Here is a 25478-nt window from a genome sequence, read left to right as displayed (position 1 = left end):
CTTCAAAGCCTAATTACACCATTGAACCGGGCGCGTAAAATGCAGGAGTACCAAGACGCACTGGTTAATTCACTCGTACTCTTTTCCACTGCATAGCAGTGATGCACGTGCACTAGCAGGCACCTCAGTGCATTCGGGCCCAGTGGAATCCGTTCAGAAGCCGGTAGCAGAAGCAGTACATCTGCTACTGACAGGTTCAGTATACCCAACCTGTTCCAACGGTTTCTGAACCCGCAAACAGTTCGGGCACCATCAGCACAGACAGCGCATCGCACTAGGAGGCAACGTTACCGTGACATGGTGGCATAATACCTCTCCACCCCTATCAGTGTGCTTCAGGATGGACCTGCCCCCTTCAAGTTTTGGGTCTCCAAGTTGGATACATGGCCCGAGCTTAGCCAGTATGCCTTGGAGGTCCTGGCTTGTCCTGGTGCCAGTGTGATTTCTGAACGTGTCTTGCCAGTGCAGCTGGCAATGTACTAACAGACCAACGTACCAGACTATCCGCTGCAAATGTGGACCGGCTTACATTCGTAAAAATGAACCAGGCCTGGATTTCTGGTGACTTTTGCTGCCGTGGGCCAGAGTAGACAGGTTACATGCATGGTTGGTAGCAGTATGCATGCTCTGTCATGTGCCTATGTTGCACACAGCGTCATCTGTTATGCCCGTGCTCTGGCCTCTACTACCAACATCTAGCACCTGTTTCTGTGACTGACTTTTTCACCTCATACTGTTTTCCATGGGCTCTAGTACCACAGCTAGTGCCCATTTCCGTGACTGCTGATTTCACAGCATGCCATGTTTCTGGGCTCTAGTACCGCCAGCTAGTGCCCATTTCTGTGACTGCCACTTTCACAGCATGGCGTGTTTCTGGGCTCTAGTACCGCCAGCAAGTGCCCATTTCCGTGACTGCTGATTTCACAGCATGCCATGTTTCTGGGCTCTAGTACCGCCAGCTAGTGCCCATTTCTGTGACTGCCACTTTCACAGCATGCCGTGTTTCTGGGCTCTAGTACCGCCAGCAAGTGCCCATTTCCGTGACTGCTGATTTTACAGCATGCCGTGTTTCTGGGCTCTAGTACCGCCAGCTAGTGCCCATTTCTGTGACTGCCACTTTCACAGCATGCCGTGTTTCTGGGCTCTAGTACCGCCAGCAAGTGCCCATTTCCGTGACTGCTGATTTCACAGCATGCCGTGTTTCTGGGCTCTAGTACCGCCAACTAGTGCCCATTTCCGTGACTGCTACTTTCACAGCATGCCGTGTTTCTGGGCTCTAGTACCGCCAGCTAGTGCCCATTTCCGTGACTGCCACTTTCACAGCATACTGTGTTTCTGGGCAACAGTACCGCCAGCTGTACCTCGTTAGACCAAAGTGGGAAAAAAAGGACGACAGACGCCAAACACCTACAGGCAGAAGCACAAGAGGCGGGATCCAGCCACGCCGGCTGTTTCCTGGCAGTGAAGTGCAGACACAGGTGCCTACCCCGAGGGGTAAACCAAGTTCCAGCATCACCAGCTGGTTCTCGGGAGTGCCCAAGGGCACGGGTACATCCTGCTCCAAACCGTGTTTCGACAACGCTCGCCGTTACACGGTTGTGTCCGCCGCACTGTGCCACGCCCCCGCCGTACATCATTCCGGCTCAGTTTGCTGTTATCCATGGTGTCGGCAGTGTAGGAGCCCCCTACGTGGACTCCGGGACCTGGCGCTCAAGGCTGGTCTCGACAGTGCCAGTAGGCCCTGCTCTTCCCCTGCTGCAACTGCGGAGTAAAGAAGACTGTGTCCGGGTTGCAGGGGCAAATGTGGCTCTTGCACCTTCTGCCGAGAAGATATTACTCTGGTAGAAGACAGATGCAGAAGACCCAAGACAGGAAGACAGATGCAGAAGACCCAAGACAAGAAGACAGATGGAGATATCCCTGGACTCCTGTCTTTTTGCTCTTGAACTTACGTCTTTTTGGGTTTTTTTTGGGCTTCTCGGCAGTGCTTTTGGCTTATGTCACTACTACATTGTGGTATCCGGGCTACAGTAATGTCAGCTGTTGCCCAGTACAGCCACTTTTACCTTCTGCTGCTTATCTGGGTTTCAGTAACGTCAGCTGGTTCTCAGTGGAGTCAATGCCTTAGGTCCCTCCTTTGTGGTATCCGAGTTCCAGTAACTTCTCCTGGTCCTTGGTAGTGCATTCTAGCACAGGTACCTCCTGCTTAGTTAACGGGCTCGGGTAACGTCAGTTGGTGCCCGTTAGTTCCATTGGCTCTTCTGCTGATTTCTGCTGCCTATACGGGTTCCAGACTCACCAGCTGGTTCTCTCAAGTTCCTGTGCCTACTGTTACTTCTGCGTATTTCCTCTGGGCTTGGGACATTCTGCGACCAGCCAATAGCAGAATAACCATAGACGGAGGTTTAGGAAGCAGTAGGAGTAGATGTACATGAACCAAAAGCAGAATATCAATAAGTAGAATTACTGAATATAATCAGCAGAAGAAGACTAAGCATGGTTTAAAGGGAGTGTATCCGTTCCTCCACGTGGTGCTCCTGGAAACTCCCTGCAAAGCAAGGAGAGCTGAACGCGGACACATGTCAGTTAAAGGACATATTGACACCACCACCAGCAGTTTTAATTTAATAATGTAAAATCACTAACCCTAACCCTTACCACTAACCCTAACCAATCCTAGCCACTAACCCCTAACCCTTACCCTAACCCTACTAACCCTAAACCTAAATCCTAACCCCTAACCATAACCCTACTAATCCTAATCCCTAACCCTACTAACCCTATCCCCTAACCCTACTAACCATAACCCCTACCCCTAATAACCCTAACCCCTAACCCTACTAACCATAAGCATAACCCTAACTCTAACTAACCCTAACCCCTAACCCTTACCCTAACCCTACTAACCATAAACCTAACTAACCCTAACCTCTAACCCTACTAACCCTTACCCTAACCCTTACCCTACTAACCATAAACCCTAACCCTACCCCAACTAATCCTAACCCAAAGAAAAAACACCGCTGTTAAGAACATGGCGACCAGTTTTCCTGCTACAGCTTTTGCTCTGTGCATTTTTCTAGCAATTTTTTTGCTCCTCTGCTTCTGCAAACGCCTTCCCCATTAACATGAGGTGTTTCCCCTCCATTTTATCCATTATATAGCACTGTAGTGGTCATTTTATAATTCCGATTTTTTTCTCCCATTGACTTGCATTGATATCGGAAATTCCAATATCCGATATTTTCCAATATCGGAAATCGGAATTCCGATACGATATTGGGCAATATCGCTCATCCCTACTCATTACGCGCCTGAGTATCACTGTACTCGGTGTATTCAGCGAGTACAGAGCATTTCTGGTATTACTTGGCGGGAACTTGGGTCTCCACCCAGCATTTTTGGCAGTATTTAGAGACCCAATCACGATGCAGGGATTGTCTGCCAAGCACTGTAATGCCACATACATCTTTGTTGTGGTCTTGCAGTGAATGGCTGGTCGCACAGCATCATCAGGGGTATGAGACTGTACGCCGCCCTGCTCGGCGCATTCAGCTCCAGATTGAGTTAGTATAGGGAGATCTGCTGCCGAGATAGGGTCAGATTTGATAATTTATTAGTCAGTGTGGGGTCTACCATCCTAAACTACTCAAAGCCAGCTAAACCAACAATCCTTCTAAGGACTAATTCCGGAGTTGTCAAAAGATGTCAAAAAGATGTCAAAAGATGTCAAAAGCAATAATAAAGGATTTTGGGGATATGTCAAAAGTAAAAGAAAAGTCAAAGATGCTATAGGATTTTTACAGGATGAAAATGATGAAATGGTAAGACAGGATGTTGAGAAGGCTGAACTTTTAAATTCCTATTTTGCATCTGTTTTCTCTCAGAAAGGAAATGTAACATCAACTGTTATTCACTGTCCTATTAAGGGAATAGAAGAATCCAGGATATCTATAAACAGAAAGATAGTGAGGAAACACTTAGCTAGCCTAAATGAATTCAAGTCTCCAGGTCCAGATGAATTACACCCCAGAGTACTGAAGGAGATAGCAGAAGAAATTTTTGAACCCCTCTCTATAATCTTTGAAAATTCTTGGAGAACAGGAGAAGTGCCAGAAGACTGGAGAAGAGCAAATGTTGTTCCTATCTTCAAAAAGGGGAAGAAGGTGGACCCAGGTAACTATAGGCCGGTGAGTCTGACTTCTATACCAGGAAAGATCTTTGAACAAATTATTAAACAACATGTATGTCAATACCTGGATAAGAATGAAGTGATTAAACAGAGTCAGCATGGGTTTGTAACTAATAAGTCATGTCAGACTAACTTAATTTCCTTCTATGACGGTATCACTGATTGGGTAGATCAAGGAAATGCTGTAGATATAGTATATCTTGACTTCAGCAAAGCATTTGACAAAGTCTCTCATACAATCCTTATTGAAAAAATGATTAAGTATGGAATGGACAAGGCAACTGTTAGGTGGATTCATAACTGGCTTAGTGATCGGACCCAAAGAGTGGTCGTAAATGGCTGCACATCCAGTTGGAAGAATGTCTCAAGTGTGGTACCACAGGGCTCTGTCCTGGGCCCTGTATTGTTCAACATCTTTATCAACGATTTAGATGAAGGAATTGAGGGTAAACTGATTAAATTTGCTGATGACACAAAGCTAGGAGGGATAGCTAATACTAGAGAAGAGAGAGAGAGGATTCAAAAAGATTTAAATAAACTGGAGAAGTGGGCAGCAACTAACAGAATGGTTTTTAACAGGGAGAAATGCAAAGTACTACATCTGGGCAATAAAAATGGAAAAAGCATATATAGAATGGGAGGAATAGGGCTAAGTGACAGCACATGTGAAAAAGACTTGGGTATACTAATAGATCACAGACTGAATATGAGTCAACAGTGTGATGCAGCAGCAAAAAAGGCAAATGCAATTCTAGGATGTATTAACAGAAGCATACAGTCTAGATCACGTGAAGTCAATATTTCCCTCTACTCCTCTTTGGTCAGACCTCATCTGGAATATTGTGTCCAGTTTTGGGCACCACATTTTAAAAAAGACATCAACAAACTGGAGCAAGTTCAGAAAAGAGCGACCAGAATGGTGACCGGTCTGCAAACCCTGTCTTATGAGGAAAGGTTGCAGGATTTGGGAATGTTTAGTTTGCAAAAGAGAAGACTGAGAGGAGACTTAATAGCTGTCTACAAATATCTAAAGGGCTGTCACATTTTAGAAGGATCAACTTTATTCTCATTTGCACAAGGAAAGACTAGAAGCAATGGGATGAAACTGAATGGGAGGAGACACAGATTAGATATTAGAAAAAACTTTTTGACAGTTAGAGTGATCAATGAGTGGAACAGGCTGCCACGAGAAGTGGTGAGTTCTCCTTCAATGGAAGTCTTCAAACAGAGGCTGGACAGACATCTGACTGGGATGATTTAGCGAATCCTGCTTTGAGCAGGGAGTTGGACCAGATGGCCCAGGAGGTCCCTTCCAACTCTACGATTCTATGATTCTATGATTAGTATATAGGTTGCAGTGTTGGGTAGTCAGGGGAGTGTACATCGCTGTATACATATCAGTGCAAGGCCTGCAGGCACTGTATGTGTGTATATACATATCATTGCATACATCAAGAGGGTCCATTCCACTACTGTCCGTTACCTAGCCCCAGGTATAATTGGCTAGGAAACAATTATTTCCCAGGTTAATAGAGATTATTTCATTGCAAAGCAATCCAGAGCCCTTTTTTTATCTCTATTTGCTTTTTGACACTGCACAATACAGATCCTTTTCCTAGCAAATCGTGAAAATCCAGCAATTTTAAAGGGGTCCCAAAAATCACTTTTGAGTGCGCAGAGAAATCTTTCATTTTTATGTGGTAAGGTAGAGAATTTTTTTTGTGTTTCACACAATTTCTTGACACCATTTTGCTGAACCCCCCCCAAAAAATACATACAGGCCATATATTTTACAGTGTGGTATATCTGTGACAAGCCTCATACATCCACGTGCTAAAAATTTGAGCATTTTAGGACGAAATTCTTTTTTTTGCTGTCTGTCAGGAAAGACCACATATTTGGCAGTGTGGTATCTCCGTGCCAGGCCTCATATATCTGCGTGGTCCAATTTTGGCTATTTTAGGCCGGTATTTCTGCCTGTCACTCTAGTTATATACAGCAATATTTAGTATAAAAAAGAAAAAAAATACAGGCCACATATTTGGCAGTGTGGTATCTCCGTGAAAGGCCTCATATATCTTTGTGCTCTAAGTTTGGGCATTTTTGGCTGGTATTCCATTTTTTTTGCTGTCACTCTAGTTATGTACATCACTATTTTGCTTTTTTTTTAAAAAAAAAAAACAGGCCACATATTTGGCAGTGTGGTATCTCCGTGACAGGCCTCATTTATCTGTGCAAAAAATTTGGCTATTTTAGGCCTACATATTCTAGTGTTTTTGCAGTCTGTTACGGTACTTATAGACACCAATTTGATACCCAAAAAAAAATTTGTAACTACAGTCCAGATAGTTTAAAGTGTGGTTTTCCCACACACGTATCACATACAAGTTTGCTCCCAATTCAGCCATTTGTAGTGAACGTGTATAATATTCTAGTCCTTTTACAATGGGCAAGGCGCGTGGCAAGGTACAGGGAAGTGGCCGTGATGGTGATGGTGCATGCCGAGGCCGTGGGCAAGCTGAACTTGGGCCACCAAAAACACCCACATCTTCTCGCTGGACGTTAGTGTCCGAACTCCTAGAGGACCGCAGCAAGACAGGACTATTGAAGCCAGAGCAGTGTGAAAAGGTTGTTGGTTGGATAGCGGATAATACTTCCAGTTACTTATCCACCATCACCAGCATTCTGTCTTCCACACGGTCAAGTCTGAGTAGCCGTGAATCTGGACCGCATATTCCTCACCCTGATCCTCCTTCCTCCCACCATGCTGAGTGCCCTGTGACAACTGATCCCACACTCGGACACTCCGAAGAGCTGTTAACTTTTCCATTTATTGATTTGTGCCTCTTGCCTGGTCCACTTGAAGCAGGGCAAGATGAGATTCAATGTAGTGATGCACAAATATTTGAGCAGCCACGGTCACAAGAGGTGGACGATGATGAGACACAATTGCCAGAAAGTCAGGAGGAGGACCAGGGTGTGGAAGTGGAAGATGAGGTGGTGGATGATATAGTAACTGACCCCACCTGACAGGAGGACATGCAGAGCGAGGACAGCAGCACACAGGGGGAGGGAGGCGTAGCACCCCTTCAGGCAGGAAGAAGCAGTGTGGTGGTTGCAGACAGAAGGCGGGCAACCGTTCCACGTAACACCAACATGATGGAAGTTGCCAGTCCAACTGTTAGGTCTTCCCAAGTCTGGATATTTTTCAAAGTCTCTGCCAATAACCCCAAACAGGCCATTTGGACCACCTGTCTTGCCAGCATCAGCAGTGGTAGCAAAACTACCAGCCTTACCACGATCAGCATGATCAGTCACATGGCAGCAAAGCACCCGACTTTGTGGGCCCAACCCCAGGCTCCAGGAAGTGTCTGCGGGTGACACCACTGCTTCTTCCACTGTTGTGCGTGCAAACCAATCCCCTGTCCATGGTGCATGCGAAGATGCCTCCTGTCCTGCACCTGCCGTTGCCCACAGTCAAATAGTACCATCATCATCCACGTCCTTGTCCAGGCAAGCCTTCAGTTGTCCATACCCCAGTCATTGGAACGTAAATGGAAATATGCAGCCAACGCCCCACAGGCAACAGTACTAAATTCACACATTTCTTGTCTGCTTGAGCTCGAAATGTTGCCTTTTAGGCTCATGGAGACGGAAGCTTTCCGCAACCTTATAGCGGCAGTCGTCCCAAGGTACTCGGTCCCCAGCCACCACTATTTCTCCCGCTGTGCCATCCCGGCATTACACAAGCACTTGTCCCACAACATTACCCATGACCTCAACAATGCAGTCACAAGCTGGAAGCACTGCAGCACTGCCAATTCCAAACAGCAACAGGCTGTGCTGAAGCTAATTTGTTTAGGTGACAAACCGCACAATGCTGAAGAGTTGTTGACAGCTCTGAAACAGCAGGCAGATGTGTGGCTCACACCGCTGAACCTCCAGCCAGGCTTGGTTGTGTGTGACGATGGCAGGAACCTGGTGGCGGCTCTGAGGCAAGGCGAACTGACACACATACCATGCCTGGCCCATGTGCTTAACCTCGTTGTTCAACGTTTTCTAAAAAGCTACCCGGAGCTGGCAGATCTGCTGGTGAAACTACGCTGCCTGTGTGCCCATTTTAGAAAGTCAGCTACAGCTTCAGCCACCCTTGCCTTGCTTCAGCAGCGATTGCAGCTTCTGGCTCACCGACTGGTATGTGATGTCCCCAAGCGTTGGAACTCTACACTTTGTGTAGAAAGTGTGAGCAGAAGAGGGCAGTTATTGAATATCAGTATCAACAAGGCCGTCGATATTCAGGTTTGAGTCCACACATAAGACCTCAGGAGTGGACATGGATGTCAGACATATGTAACATCCTCCAAAACTTTGAGGAGTCCACCAAGATGGTGAGCAGCGATGACGCCATAATTAGCATCACCATCCCGATTCTCTGCATTCTGAAAAGCTCTCTGCTCACAATGAAAGCGGATGCATTGCAGGCAGAGCACGAGGACATGGCCAAGGAACCATACAGGGTGATTGCACACAGCCCAGACTCATTTCATCCCAATGTGGATTGGTTGACAATGAGGAAGAGTTGTAGGAGGAAGAACAGGAGCTGCTTTCATGCGCTATAGATGGTACTACAAGCACAACTGTCATACTGTCTGTTCAATGTGGATGGCCTGAGGACATGGAGGAAGATGAGGAGGACACCTTAGTCAGTTGTCCTGTTGCTGAGGACGCAGAAGGGTTCCCTGTTACCAGTCTGGCATGCATGGCTAACTTTATGTTGTGCTGCTTTTCCCGTGACCCTCGTATTGTAAAAATATGGGGTGACAGGCATTACTGGGTAGTGACACTTTTAGACCCACGCTACAAGGAGAACGTACAATTTCTTGTTCAAGAGGCAGACAGGTGTACTAAAATGGTGCAGTACCAGAGGACGATTGTTGCAGAATTATTAAAAAAATTCCCATCTCAAAACGCTGGCAGCAGAACTAACAGTTCGTTGGACAACCAAGGAGTACAGGCGAGAGAGACACAACTCCAATCCAGCAGAGGCAGGGGAACACTGGCAAAGTTCTTGGACGGTTTTTTCAGACCCTCCCATTGCCCTGGCCTTGAGGTGTGGAGTAATGTCACAAGGAATGGAATGTTTTCTAAGATGCTGAGGGAGTACCTTGCTGACCTTACAAACATCCTCTGTGATTCCTCTGTGCCTTTTAATTATTGGGTATCTAAGCTGGACACGTGGCATAAACTGTCTCTCTACGCCTTGGAGGTCCTGGCCTGCCCTGCCGCTAGCGTTTTTCAGAGCTGGTTTTTAGTGCCGCTGGTGGAATTATCACAGATAAGCTCATTCGCCTGTCAATGGAAAATGCAAGATAGGCTCACTCTTATAAAAATGAACAACGGCTGGATTGGGCCAGACTTCTCGACACCACCAAATGATGACAGTAAAACATAACCTCCAATACAGTGTCTTTTTGGGAGGTGTATTCCCATGCACCTCCTCACACCCACACATGGGTATACGCTTCCTGATTTTGGCTATTTGTTGTCCTCCTCCTTCTCCTCATCCTCACCATCCACCATCACTAGAACACCAGGGTGAACGTATTCTGTCATGCTCCAGCCACTCTAGTTTTTGTGAAGGACGTTATGATGCCCGTCACCAAATTTAAAAAATAGGTGCTGCCCCGCCGAGTGGCTTGATCCACAATTGTCCCTTTTCCAACATGTCTCTTCAAGATGGAATCAATTTTAGGGGTTCTGGCAGCAATAGCAAATTTCCTCCCTTTGCTAATCAGACTTCCAGCATGTCCCTCTTGCAGACTATGTCTTATTGCCAGCTGCAGTGTGTGCACAACACATGTGATGTATAGGAAAGAGGTGTGAAGCAGCTTCAACAGGATCATCTAATTGTAAACAATCATTTTGCTGTTCTTCTGTAGTAATATCTGTTTGTTCCTCCATTATGGAAACAGGACTGTGGCCTTCCATCTCCAACATACTGAATGTGAAATTTTCTTCTAGCTGCTGTTCACCTTTATTACTCTCATTCCTCAGTTTAATTGTACTAATCATGTTTGAAGCATTATCAGTTACAATAGCAAGGACCTGTTCTTTTTTGAGTTCTTAATCTTGCAGAACTTTTTCCACTAAGGTCTGGAGAAACTGGCTGCTGTGATGAGCTTTAGTATCTTTTACTGCCAGTGTCTTGGTAACATTTTTTTTGTTTTCACAAGCATATTGAACGTTTATAGCAAAATAGTTCACTCTGTGACGTGTGCAGGCATCCATTTTAAGAAACATGAAGCGTCTTTTGAGAGTCTTTTTAAGATCTTCCTTTTGGTTAAGTAAGAGCTTCTTCAATCACTAATTTTCTAATACTTTCTCTTTCCAGAGAAACAACAAGTTTGAGAGCCAGCCTCCTGGTCTCCAGTTTCCCCAGGGGGCCGTTCTGAGAGCACACAGAATTGGAAACATTTCACAACTTCTGACTCTTTTGAAGAGAGATGCCAATTGCAGCCTGACACTATTGACTAAGCAAAAGATCACACAAATAATGTTCAGAGGAAAATAATGTATTCATTGGTAAAAGAGCCATGATCCAGTCACAAACCAAGAATTCAAATATTAACATGAGAGGCTGGTCTAGAAATCTGATCTCCAGGCTAAATCTATAAATTATAAAACCTACAAAAGACAAAATGAAAAAACCCTGCTATAATTAAAGAAGCAAAAAGCAAAAGTGCATTTAAATCCTACAGAGTAATACTGCATTTGATCAAACATAGCATAAAAGCCATCCCACCATCGACAAGGTGACTCTGTGGTCTGGGCGGTCCTACACTGTCTAGTATTAATAACCTTATCATGTGTCAAAGTTGACGTCTGTGTGAATAAGGGCAGACAAGGACCGGGTCCCAACCAGTGGACACTAGTCAGGGGAAGCCTTTAAGGCTGGAGTCACACTAACCAGCGCAAAATACGGTCCATAGTTTACATGCGTAATACGGATGAATGACCCCTAAATAGTGCTCCGTAGGTCATCCGTAAGCCAGGTGCGGTCGCGTATTTTGCGCATGTCAGCATCCGTATGTAATCCGTATGGCATCCGTATGCAATCCGTATGGCGAGATTTTCTCGCAGCCTTGCAAAATGGACATTTAACGGTTTTGAGGCCTACTATCTATTTAAAACATTAGGCTGCACTGTATTTATTTGCTCAGGAACAGGTGGCAGCCTCCATTCTGTCCATTTGTCACCTTGCCTTCACTAGGTGTGTTGCTGTGGTATGTGCAGCATGTCAGACAGTCTGACTTTCACCACAACTGAGCAGGTTCTCTTCAACTGGCTTTTGTCATGGTGCTTTGGCCAACCATACCCAGTGATAGTGGATCCGCGGAGGAGGAGACGCATGTGGGTACATCCACTTTTGAGGCAACGATTCACAAGAGGTAATTTTCACCGCCTCTATTATTCTCTGTGGGAGCATCCTGTCAAATTCTAACAATACTGTCGCATGAGCCTTGCAACATTTGCTACACTCTTGGAGACACTGCGCCCTTGGATAACCTTTCAGGATACAAGGATGCGCAAAGCTATATCTGCAGAGGAGCGACTTGTACTCACAATACGGTATGTACTACACAACCACATTCTCTATGTTCATGATGTGTTGGGCAAAGTTCGAATTTTTGCCTTCATGGAGTAAGTTTTAGGCCCTCATCTTAGTCCACATATGTTTCAACTTACAGACACGAATGTTGGGTGGAATATGGACTGAATATCACTTACTCATTGTGCAAAGCAAGATGTGTGTGTTCTGGCATAGTCAGGTCAATATGTTTTGAAATATGGACAAGACTATATCAAGTCGTCATGCCCGAGGTCAGGATGGAAGACTGGTTGAGGATATCAAGGGACTTTGAGGAAGAATGCCAGTTTCCAAATGGTATTGGAGCCCTTGATGGCAAACATATCCGGGGGCGTAATCCGCCGAACTCTGGCTCCCAATTCTTTGATTATAAACAATACTTTTCTGTAGTATTGTTGGCTCTGGCCGACCCTCAATACAAGTTTATAATTGTTGACATTGGGGCCTATGGAAGGACGGGAGACTCTAGAGTCTTCAATACTTCCATTATGGCTCGGCGGCTACGCACCAACCATTTTGATCTACCACCACGACAGCTACCAGGCTCCACTCAAGACACTCAAGAATCTGTCCCTTATGTTCTTGTGGCAGATGAGGCCTTTCAGTTAACGCGCAATGTCATGAGGCCATATCCCCGGCGCAACCTTCACCACAGGCGCAGAATATGTAACTTGCGCCTATCACGTGCTTGGCGACTGGTGGAGTGTTCCTTTGGCATTCTTTGTGCCAAATGGCGGCTACTCCAGTCTGCCATTCAGCTGAGTGAACCAAATGTTAATGAAGTAGTGAAAGCCTGTGTGGTACTTCATAACTTCACCAGGATACATGATTGTTCCTCCTCTGCTGGTGTTGTGCGTAGGCCGGACAATGTGTGTAGGGTGAGACCACCTATCAACCATCAACGTAGACCGATCTCTGGCCTCAATGTGCGTGATCATTTCACAAATTACTTTATGGCACCTCGGGGAACCTTCTTGGCAAGAGCATGCTGGATCTATGTTGGCAATGTTGCTTTGATGTGTGTCAAAATATATATATATTTCTACCCCTTGTGAATCTCTGACTGTTGCTTTGATTTGGTACGCGTATTTTGATATGGGTTTGGACAATTAAGACAGAGACGTAAAGTTTAGTTGGCCAATTTTTACTTTTGCCTTTTTTGTGTTTTTTTTTAAGTTTGTAAGGCAAACATATTCTTGCCCTATGAAAAACTTGGGCAATGGCCCAAATTGGGCTTTTGGCATATTTCAACATTGTTGTTCAAACAAAATTACTAACATATCCTACAGCATACATAGTGCAATAACAACATTGCAACTGTACACATTTGGAATACAAAGTAAAAAAGAAGAGTTATCCATCATCAAAATGAGCTACACAAGATAATACTAACATTTATTATGAATGTTTTCAAACCATATTAATAAGCCACCATGACAGGCAAGACTACCTTACGCGTTTCTGACACATATTACATGTCTGTAATAAACACAATATTTCACCGCACTATACTGGGAAAGTCAAAGGATCAAAATAGAAGACTGACTTGATAATACATAGAGAGAGCGTGATGGTCTTGAGGCTGTTTGCCTTGATTTTGGAATATAGTTAGCTGGCCTAAATTGGACTAAGAGAATATGGACAGCACACCTTTTCTATGCATTTTCAAGTGAGTACTCTATTTTGATCCTTTGACTTTGCCAGTATAGCCCCGTGAAATATTGTATTTTTGACAGACATGTAATATGTATCAGAAACACATAAGGTAGCCTTGCCTGTCATGGTGTCTTAATCATATGATTTGAAAACCGTCATAAGAAATGTTATTAGTATCTGTTTTAGCTCATGTTGCTGCTGGATAAAACCTCTTTTGGACTTTGCCTTGGGATTTTAAACACCAGTTCAAACACACTGGACATCTCCTCCCATCAAAACAATTAACAACAGTCATATACAGTATGGGTTTACTAAGTCACTTATAAATTGTGGAACGTTGGGGAAGGAGAAGGCGGAGGAGCAGCCTGTGCTTGCTACTGACTACTTTGAGCAACATCGCCCTGTGTAGGTGCATACTGTTGCCCATGCTGTTGGTAGTGACCTTCCTCCTGTGATTGTTGGGGGTAGTGGCCATAGTAATACTGCTGAGGGGCATCTTGTTGGGGCGGGTAGGCCCGTGGCTCATACCCACCAATATAGCCATGTCGGCCCCAACTAGGTTGGGACCAGCCTCCAACACTGGGTGGGACTAAGTGGCCATATTGGTGGGGTTAGCTAGAGCCAGAAATCTGTTGCTGGTGTTGGGAAGGTTGGGTAGGGGGAGGAAGGGGGTGAGGTGTAGGCCCACGTATTAGAGGATGTTCGGACCCTGCTTGAGCAAGCATCTGTGTGGATGGTCTCATGCGCATTAGATTTCTGGGGGAAAGCTGCCACCTCTCCAGATATTTGAAAAGCTCATATGGGGTATTGTGGGGGGGTGCTTGCATCAAGCAGGATCTGAAAACATCCCCTAATACGGAGCCTGACCTCACGGGTAAGGGCACGGAGATAAAGGGTCAGGCTACGTGAGTAGGCTTCCTCCCCATCATCTGTAGTTACTCTAGATAAATAATTTAGCACCCGTGTCCACATTGGTCCTGCTCTCTTGAACAGTGACCTGGCGCCTTCTTCGTGTTCGCCGGGATGTAACAGAAGCCTGTGGGGATCCCCTGATATGGCTAGTTGGGCTGCTGCTCAAGTTGCCCGGCTCTTCCAGGATGGATGATGGGGCGGCAGCAGACCGTCCTGGTGGTGTTGTGTGTTGGGCAGCCAATGGGTTCTCCTGTGATGACTCATCGTAAGGTTGGATTGAGTTCTGTTATGAAATAGAACAGAGGCAAAAATGCATCAATATTTTTGGCCCTGTAAAGTATTTGTGTAATGTGGTGTGAGGTATCTACTTACGGTCTCAGATCCAGAATTGGGGCGAGGAAGGACAGCCGGTCATAGTATATGTACTTCCTTTTGACGTGTCCCGCATCCCCACTCCTGGACCGCTGCTGGCGTTCCCGGCGGTATTGGTCCCGGATGCTTCGCCAGCGTTTCATCACATCTTCCACTGCAATGTGACAGGAAATATTGTCAAATTCACATATTTGAGAGGTCACATTTGCTACCAGTAGACTAGGCATGGGGCCTTCTGGGGTGTGCTTTCTACCCATGGTGGCATATGTAATGGGGCAGATACACAGGGTCTCTTTAGCTACACTTAATAATTGGTTTGTCTAGGAGGATGAGGAGCTTGTGGCCTAAACCCAAATTATGGCTGTGTGAAGCCACATGTCACATCCAAATGTAACGGCCTCATGAGGCTAAAAGTACATGCACAGGAAGGGGGGTGCTGATTCTATATTCCTTTTTTGTTGTGCGCTAAGGTTACTCATGTTTTGCCTTGTACTTACGAATTTTATGCTGCTCCTCACGTGGTCGGTCACCAAAGTCATGGTACATCTGGCGACAGATGCGCCTCCATGACGCCTCCTTTCTTGCCCGGTTTGCATAATTGGCATTGCGTTGGTCCCAGATTTCGGGACTCTCCTGCACCAGGACAATGAGCATCTCCTCATTTATGTAAGTGGACGCCATGCTGCTGCTGTACTCCTTGGAGGCGTACTTCCGGGATGTCTGGAGTGCTTTTTGAGCTCATTTGTATGTCTAGGCTTCCTGATGATGGATTGGGCCATTTCCTGTCACCAGCCAAAAGACCTGCGTATTGCTCACAGGTCACACGTGTGTTCCGTGTGTAATCCGTATTTTTTGCGCACCCATAGACTTGCATTGGCGTACTACGGGCGTAGTATGCTGGCAATCGCAGCATGCTGCGATTGGCACGGACCGTAGAATACGGATGAGAAATATACGCCTGGTGCGAGTGACCCCATAGGGAATCATTTGTCCGTGTCTAATGCGTGCTTTTAGCGCCTCTCACTCGGCCGTATTCCTCGCCAGTGTGACCCCGGCCTTAATACAATTTCCAACTCAGGAGAGGGAGGCCACACCCCAGCTTGCACAGAATGCAAAAATACAAAGAAAAAACACAAAAATTGAGCTTGGTTTGAGTTGCTACACATGCAGCATATAAATGCATGTTCACATGGCCAAAAAGCATACAAAACCTATGTCACTTTTTATTTCCATATTTTTAGATCCTTTTATTGTAAGCACTGTACCTTTTCTATTAAAGCTTAAAACTTTAATAAGTTTGAACCTTGTATGGTCTAAAGAATCCATAGCCTTAAAGTGTGTGATCCTGGGGATTGGCAGAAAGTAGTGGTCATTTTTCCAGGACTCATTGCCCGTGTATTTGGTGAGTGGTGGCAGCGTGCATGAAATGGGGTATGTGGTCTGTGTCGGTGTGTGATTTATGCTCCGATTGCAGCACAGGACAAAGGCTGAATGCTGGACTGAGAGGAGATAGATAACCCTTGCAGGCGTAACCCCAAGTCACGTGCTGAGAAGCGGGTACGTGACAGTGTAGCGATGAATATAAACTGCAGCACAGATACATCTCAGCTAAAAGTCTAGACCTTAGATCAGGAATATGACAGACATGTATAGGAAATTTCATAACTTTCCCAAATTTTTATGAAAAAAATATTCCCCACAAAATGCATTGAATTACTGTACCCAATTTACTATATATTTTAGAAGTCGGAGTAGGACCATTTTATAGCGAATCCAACTCCACCAAAATGAGCTCTGACTCTGACTCCACAGGCCTGTAAATTAGCATGATCAACCCCAAAGCCAATATCTGTACATGCTGTAAAAGCACTGCTCCACTCACATGGCTCTGCTCCGTACATGATGCACACACACCGTACACACACGGCTCCGCTCCGTACACCTCGCACACACTCGTCTTCGCTCCATACACCTCGTTCACACACAGCTCTGCGCCGTACACTTTGTACACACACAGCTTTGCTCCATACACCTTGTACACACACGGCTCTGCTCCGTACACCTCGTACACACGCGGCTCCGCTCCGTACACCTCATACACACACGGCTCTGCTCCGTACACCTCGTACACACACGGCTCCAGTACACCTCGTACACACACGGCTCTGCTCCGTACACCTCGTACACACACGGCTCTGCTCCGTACACCTCGTACACACAGCTCCGCCCCGTACACCTCGTACACACACGGCTCCCCTCCGTACACCTCGTACACACGCGGCTCCGCTCCGTACACCTCGTACACACGCGGCTCCGCTCCGTACACCTCGTACACACGCGGCTCCGCTCCGTACACCTCGTACACACGCGGCTCCCCTTCGTACACCTCGTACACACGCGGCTCCGTTCCGTACACCTCGTACACACGCGGCTCCGCTCCGTACACCTCGTACACACGCGGCTCCCCTCCGTACACCTCGTACACACGCGGCTCCGCTCCGTACACCTCGTACACACGCGGCTCCGCTCCGTACACCTCGTACACACGCGGCTCCGCTCCGTACACCTCGTACACACGCGGCTCCCCTTCGTACACCTCGTACACACGCGGCTCCGTTCCGTACACCTCGTACACACGCGGCTCCGCTCCGTACACCTCGCACACACACGGCTCCGCTCCGTACACCTCGCACACACACGGCTCCGCTCCGTACACCTCGTACACACACGGCTCCCCTCCGTACACCTCGTACACACGCGGCTCCGCTCCGTACACCTCGTACACACGCGGCTCCGCTCCGTACACCTCGTACACACGCGGCTCCGCTCCGTACACCTCGTACACATGCGGCTCCCCTTCGTACACCTCGTACACACGCGGCTCCGTTCCGTACACCTCGCACACACACGGCTCCGCTCCGTACACCTCGCACACACACGGCTCCGCTCCGTACACCTCGTACACACACGGCTCCGCTCCGTACACCTCGTACACACACGGCTCCACTCCGTACACCTCGTACACACACGGCTCCGCTCCGTACACCTCGTACACACACGACTCCGCTCCGTACACCTCGTACACACACGGCTCCGCTCCGTACACCTCGTACACACACGACTCCGCTCCGTACACCTCGTACACACACGGCTCCGCTCTATACACCTCGTACACACACGGCTCTGCTCCGTAGACCTCGTACACACACGGCTCCCCTCCGTACACCTCGTACACACACGGCTCCGCTCCGTACACCTCGTACACGCGGCTCCGCTCTATACACCTTGTACACACACGGCTCGGCTCCGTACACCTCGTGCACACACGGCTCCGCTCCGTACACCTCGTGCACACACGGCTCCGCTCCGTACACCTCGTACACACATGGCTCCGCTCCGTACACCTCGTACACACACGGCTCCGCTCCGTACACCTCGTACACACACGGCTCCGCTCCGTACACCTCGTACACACACGGCTCCGCTCCGTACACCTCGTACACACACGGCTCCGCTCCGTACACCTCGTACACACACGGCTCCGCTCTATACACCTCGTACACACACGGCTCTGCTCCGTAGACCTCGTACACACACGGCTCCCCTCCGTACACCTCGTACACACACGGCTCCGCTCCGTACACCTCGTACACGCGGCTCCGCTCTATACACCTCGTACACACACGGCTCCGCTCCGTACACCTCGTACACACACGGCTCCGCTCCGTACACCTTGTACACACACGGCTCCGCTCCGTACACCTCGTACACACACGGCTCCGCTCCGTACACCTCGTACACACGGCTCCGCTCTATACACCTCGTACACACATGGCTCGGCTCCGTACACCTCGTACACACACGGCTCCGCTCCGTACACCTCGTCAGGGCCGGATTATAGGAGGGGCAGGCGGGGCTTCAGCCCTGGGGCCCCCACCACAAGAGCTTCTAAGGGGGCCCCCACCACTGGGCAGCGACCGCCAACGCAGCGCGAGGATAAATATTAGACGCCGTCAGTGAATAGCAGGAACGGAGCGGCCGGCAAGGGTCCGTCCTGCTTCCTGCCCGGAGGCCGCGCTTCCTGTTTTCACACGTCATCATTCAGCGGCCACTGCTGTGTGAGGGAGGAAGCGCTGGCGATGCTGCGGAGGACAGGTGAGAGGAGAGAGGTGGTGTCTTGTGTGTGTATGTATGTGTGTATCAGTGTACGTATGTATGTATGTATGTCGGTGTCTGTGTGTGTGTATATCTGTGTGTATGATGGAGCAGGCAGAGGCAGTGATGGGACATGGGAGTGATGGTCTAGAAGGCAATGATGGGGGTGATGGAGCAGGCAGTGATGGGGGTGATGGAGCAGGCAGTGATGGGGGTGATGGAGCAGGCAGTGATGGGGTGATGGAGCAGGCAGTGATGGGGGTGATGGAGAAGGCAGTGATGGGGTGATGGAGCAGGTAATGATGGGGGTGATGGAGCAGGCAGTGATGGGGTGATGGAGCAGACAATGATGGGGGTGATGGAGCAGGCAGTGATGGGGTGATGGAGCAGACAATGATGGGGGTGATGGAGAAGGCAGTGATGGGGTGATGGAGCAGGCAGTGATGGGGGTGATGGAGCAGGCAGTGATGGGGGTGATGGAGCAGGCAGTGATGGGGGTGATGGAGCAGGCAGTGATGGGGTGATGGAGCAGACAATGATGGGGGTGATGGAGAAGGCAGTGATGGGGTGATGGAGCAGGCAATGATGGGGGTGATGGAGCAGGCAGTGATGGGGTGATGGAGCAGACAATGATGGGGGTGATGGAGAAGGCAGTGATGGGGTGATGGAGCAGGCAATGAGGGGAGTGATGGGGGTGATGGAGCAGGCAATGATGGGGTGATGGAGCAGACAATTATGGGAGTGATGGAGCAGGCAGTGATGGGGTGATGGAGCAGACAATGATGGGAGTTATGGGGTGATGGAGCAGGCAATGATGGGGTGATGGGGCAGGCAGTGATGGGGTGATGGAGAAGGCAGTGATGGGGTGATGGAGCAGGCAATGATGGGAGTTATGGGGTGATGGAGCAGGCAATGATGGGGGTGATGGAGCAGGCAGTGATGGGGTGATGGAGAAGGCAGTGATGGGGTGATGGAGCAGGCAATGATGGGGGTGATGGAGCAGGCAATGATGGGGTGATGGAGCAGACAATGATGGGAGTGATGGGGTGATGGAGCAGGCAATTATGGGGTGATGGAGCAGACAATGATGGGGTGATGGAGCAGACAATGATGGGGGTGATGGAGCAGGCAGTGATGGGGTGATGGAGCAGGCAATGATGGGGTGATGGAGCAGGCAATGATGGGAGTGATGGAGCAGGCAATGATGGGAGTGATGGGGGAAGGCAGTGATGGGGTGATGGAGAACGCAGTGATGGGGTGATGGAGCAGACAATGATGGGAGTGATGGGGTGATGGAGCAGGCAATGATGGGAGTGATGGGGAGAAAGCAGTGATGGGGTGATGGAGAAGGCAGTGATGGGGAGAAGACAATGATGGGGTGATGGTCGAGAGGGCAATGATGGGGTGGTGGGTGAGAATGCAATGATGGTGGTGGTGGAAAGGGCAATAAATGGGGGTGGTGGAGGAGGAGGAAATGATGGAGGTGGTGGAATGGGCAATGATGGGAGTGGTGGGGGAGAAAGCAAAGATAGTGGTGGAGAAGAAAATGATGGAGGTGGGGGAGAGGACAATAATGGGATGCGAGGGGAGGAGGACAATGAGGGGTGTGGGGGATTGGGATGGGAGGAAGGGGGACTCCCGGACTTATAATGGCCTTAGGAACAGGGGGAGGTGGAGGAAGACATTATCGCTTATTATGTCTAACACAGTCCCTTAGTATATAGTGTACTCACTAATTCTGTATAACACCATCCTTAGTTACATAGTTTCCTCTTTTATTATGTATAACACCATCCCTTATTACGTACCATCCTCTCTAGTTATATATGATGCCGTCCCTGTATAAAATGGTGCTAAAGGACCCTTTCAAGAGTACATTCCCAAATATTGAAATTCTTTTGAGAATGTATTTGGTCTTGATGGTAACCAATTGCAGTGGAGAGAGATCATTCTCCAAAATGAAGCTAATTAAAAACAGACTTCGCAGTACAATGGGCCAGGAACGTCTATCCCACCTTTGCTTGTTAAGTATTGAACATGACATTCTTGAAGAGCTAGACTTTTCAGATCTGATTCAAGAATTTGCTATGAAAAAATCAAGAAAAGTTCACCTCTAAGTTTCCAGTACTTTGGCCTTCCTAAATGTTCCAAAAGGTTTGTAAAACTATGCTCACATTGTGATCAAATATGATATGTACATCCTTAAAAGCTCAGATATGGTATGCTGTAGAGCAGTCAGAAGCAGGGGAGACAGCACAACCCCTTTAATCACTTTAACATAAGTAAAAACATGCGTTTAACCCCTTCTTTTTTTTTCAGTTCCGTTTATGTTTAATACATTATGGGTGTTCTGTTCGTGGCATCAAATCTGTTATCATACATCTTGGATTACCTGGATATATACATCTTAAATTATACATGGAGAATAACTGTTAGGTAAGCAAAGCTGCAAAGTTCTAGTCTGCTCATATATCCATTCCATTCTAATGATGATTATTTTAACTTTTTATAATTTTCATTTCCTTATAGCATACAAGTTGTGTTTTGAGGTTACTACAAGAATCATTGGATGTTTGATGGATAGAGTTCATATGATCCTTCTCAACGTACTCTATTTCATTATATGATGGGTAAGTGAAATTTTTAAGGCACATATAAAAATTTTTGCATTTAATGCTGGTACTAATGTTGACATTTTACTTATTCTTTATGTTAATTTTCCCCTGGAGCTCTGCAATCTGATGACAGACATGTGTTGGATACAGAGATTTGACAGGGGGTGGTAAAACTTAGTTGTCAATTTATTCACGACTTTCTAAGAGGTATTACAGAAAAAGTACAATTCAGAGTTATGGGAAAAGATGCTTTGAAATTGTTATATTATGTGGAAAGCAAGAGAGCCAGACAAAATCATACATCATTGTGGGAAAAAATACAGTAAAGCTTGTAATGTATACATTTACTTAAGCTTTTATCTGTACACACTTTTATATAAAGCATGTTTTCGATCGCTAACACCTCCCCCTTGTACTTGGAGATGCTCACAGGCACATTAAGACAGGTGATATATCCTCCTTCAGCCAACAGACCTGTATTCAAAGAATGCTTCTTTTTCTTCTCTTACTATAGGAGAGCAAGCCACTACTCCGGAGATAATACAATAGAGAGCATATTGTTATACAGTAGTTAGCAACAATTGCTGCCGGTGAAAACTTTCCCTTTCTGCATTTTTATTATTCCTTGGCTGTCTTAACATTGGGTTCAATAAAAAAAATGTGAGTAACTCTTTCTGTCTATAATTGGACTGCTTTGAGTTATCCTGGACTGTATCTCTATTGTAGTACTGTAAATCTGAATGTGGCAGAACAAGAGGATAAGATTAGATTGTACATCTGAGTGCTACAGTTCGCGCTCTACTGTTATGGCTAAAATGTTAATGATATGGGGGCCCCCACCAGATTTTCTGCCCAGGGGCCCCCACCAACCTTAATCCGGCCCTGCACCTCGTGCACACACGGCTCTGCTCCATAGACCTCGTACACACACGGCTCTGCTCCATAGACCTCGTACACACACGGCTCCACTCCGTACACCTCGAACACACACGGCTCCGCTCCGTACACCTCATACACACACGGCTCCACTCCGTACACCTCATACACACACGGCTCCGCTCCGTACACCTCATACACACACGGCTCCAGTACATACAACTCGTACTCATGACTCCACTCCATGCGCTACATACATGAACAGCTCTGCTTTGTACACCTCGCAAACGCATCGCTCCACTCCGCAAACCTCGTACACACACGGCTCTGCTACAAACACCCTGTAAACCCCTCCTGACCCCACACATAAACTTCCCCTCATCCAGCACCATGACAACCAGCACAGCAGAGTCCTGCACACACTGAGGCCCCTGATCATGTGACCCCTGACTCCTCCCCTCCTGTGACCTCATCACAGGTCCTGTGCACACAGAGCAGCCATATATGTGGAGTGCGGCTCTGCGGGTGGAGGTCAGTGCTGGAGGCTCCATTATTCTCTATGTGGAGTGCGGCTCTGCAGGTGGAGGTCAGTGCTGGAGGCTCCATTATTCTCTATGTGGAGTGCGGCTCTGCGGGTGGAGGTCGGTGCCGGAGGCTCCATTATTCTCTATGTGGAGTGCGGCTCTGCGGGTGGAGGTCGGTGCCGGAGGCTCCATTATTCTCTATGTGGAGTGCGGCTCTGCGGGTGGAGGTCGGTGCCGGAGGCTCCATTATTCTCTATGTGGAGTGCGGCTCTGCGGGTGGAGGTCGGTGCTGGAGGCTCCATTATTCTCTATGTGGAGTGCGGCTCTGCGGGTGGAGGTCGGTGCTGGAGGCCCCATTATTCTCTATGTGGAGTGCGGCTCTGCGGGTGGAGGTCAGTGCTGGAGGCTCCATTATTCTCTATGTGGAGTGCGGCTCTGCGGGTGGAGGTCGGTGCTGGAGGCTCCATTATTCTCTATGTGGAGTGTGGCTCTGCGGGTGGAGGTCGGTGCCGGAGGCTCCATTATTCTCTATGTGGAGTGCGGCTCTGCGGGTGGAGGTCGGTGCTGGAGGCTCCATTATTCTCTATGTGGAGTGCGGCTCTGCGGGTGGAGGTCGGTGCTGGAGGCCCCATTATTCTCTATGTGGAGTGCGGCTCTGCGGGTGGAGGTCGGTGTCGGAGGCTCCATTATTCTCTATGTGGAGTGCGGCTCTGCGGGTGGAGGTCGGTGCTGGAGGCTCCATTATTCTCTATGTGGAGTGCGGCTCTGCGGGTGGAGGTCGGTGCCGGAGGCTCCATTATTCTCTATGTGGAGTGCGGCTCTGCAGGTGGAGGTCGGTGCTGGAGGCTCCATTATTCTCTATGTGGAGTGCGGCTCTGCGGGTGGAGGTAAGTGCTGGAGGCTCCATTATTCTCTATGTGGAGTGCGGCTCTGCGGGTGGAGGTCGGTGCTGGAGGCTCCATTAGTCTCTATGTGGAGTGCGGCTCTGTGGGTGGAGGTCGGTGCTGGAGGCTCCATTATTCTCTATGTGGAGTGCGGCTCTGCAGGTGGAGGTCGGTGCTGGAGGCTCCATTATTCTCTATGTGGAGTGCGGCTCTGCGGGTGGAGGTCGGTGCTGGAGGCTCCATTATTCTCTATGTGGAGTGTGGCTCTGCGGGTGGAGGTCGGTCCTGGAGGCTCCATTATTCTCTATGTGGAGTGCGGCTCTGCGGGTGGAGGTCGGTGCTGGAGGCTCCATTATTCTCTATGTGGAGTGCGGCTCTGCGGGTGGAGGTCGGTGCCGGAGGCTCCATTATTCTCTATGTGGAGTGCGGCTCTGCGGGTGGAGGTCGGTGCTGGAGGCTCCATTATTCTCTATGTGGAGTGCGGCTCTGCGGGTGGAGGTCGGTGCCGGAGGCTCCATTATTCTCTATGTGGAGTGTGGCTCTGCGGGTGGAGGTCGGTGCTGGAGGCTCCATTATTCTCTATGTGGAGTGTGGCTCTGCGGGTGGAGGTCGGTGCTGGAGGCCCCATTATTCTCTATGTGGAGTGCGGCTCTGCGGGTGGAGGTCGGTGCTGGAGGCTCCATTATTCTCTATGTGGAGTGTGGCTCTGCGGGTGGAGGTCGGTGCTGGAGGCCCCATTATTCTCTATGTGGAGTGCGGCTCTGCGGGTGGAGGTCGGTGCTGGAGGCTCCATTATTCTCTATGTGGAGTGCGGCTCTGCGGGTGGAGGTCAGTGCTGTAGGCTCCATTTTATCTCTCTATTATTGGGTTGTCACAAGTTTTGAGGGGTTACCACTCTCCGTGTGACTTACAATACGACACATTTTTTCTTATCCTCTTTATTATTATGTTTTATTTTATTATGTTTGATTTCATTATTTCGTTTGCATTCTTTCTTTCCATTGTCAGTACACTGATGAAGGTCACTGACTGAAACATCTGGATACTGTTCTACAGTTTTGACTGCGTTACAATTGCCTCATATCTTCAAAAGTTGAGCGCCAAGTTTCTTTATCACAGACACCATTATTAGGCATGTAAGTATCGTAGTAACTAGGCCGCCCCATACTATCGAGTACTTGGGGGGGGGGGGGGGGGGGTGGAGGGACATTCAGCCGGACTCAGTCACACCTTCTGAGATGCCATGTTTGCAGCAAGTGGTTAAACTGCCAGGGTTTTAGTTGCAGCCGCACCTGCAGTGTACATCTATCGTCTGAGGCCTAAGCAATATGAGGAAAAAGACCATGCAAATTTGTAGGATCACCACACAAAGTACAAATGTATTTAGAGAAATATATATTTTATTGTTTACAAAAACCAAAAAGTCACACAATTTAAAACTATTTAAAAACCAATAAATGTGGTCACCGAGAAAATTTCATAGAAGATGGTCAATATTAGATAACCACTGGCTGCCAATATTTTATTATTGTATTAGAAACAAATCATATAGTCAAGCTGCTAATATGACCCAGTAAACATAGAAAAAACGAAAAGCTAATTAATGACCGGCAAATAGATTACTTAAGCCACCCATGATTTCCT

At 48.0% G+C, this 25478-nt stretch overlaps 1 protein-coding gene and 1 long non-coding RNA gene across 3 annotated transcripts in view; both read left to right on the top strand.

Annotated features, from left to right (window-relative positions):
• Window positions 1–22976, top strand: part of LOC141094365 (uncharacterized) — a 30063-nt gene extending 7087 nt beyond the window's left edge. The window contains exons 2-4 of the long non-coding RNA XR_012233032.1: window positions 21255–21371; window positions 21465–21565; window positions 22065–22976. This is a non-coding gene — a long non-coding RNA (uncharacterized lncRNA). The remainder of the gene's footprint in view (window positions 1–21254; window positions 21372–21464; window positions 21566–22064) is intronic.
• Window positions 22977–24610: 1634 nt separating this feature from the next.
• The window catches only part of LOC141094311 (oocyte zinc finger protein XlCOF8.4-like), a 35398-nt gene continuing 34530 nt past the window's right edge, over window positions 24611–25478 (top strand). For both annotated transcript variants that reach the window (XM_073580147.1, XM_073580146.1), the window contains exon 1: window positions 24611–24970. The gene's annotated coding sequence lies outside the window, so the exon portion shown is untranslated. The remainder of the gene's footprint in view (window positions 24971–25478) is intronic.

The sequence above is a fragment of the Dendrobates tinctorius genome, unplaced genomic scaffold (assembly GCF_039654945.1).
Source record: "Dendrobates tinctorius isolate UK_male_01 unplaced genomic scaffold, ASM3965494v1 ptg000063l, whole genome shotgun sequence".
NCBI classification, from domain to species: domain Eukaryota; kingdom Metazoa; phylum Chordata; class Amphibia; order Anura; family Dendrobatidae; genus Dendrobates; species Dendrobates tinctorius.
This window is presented reverse-complemented; position numbering and strand designations above follow the sequence as displayed.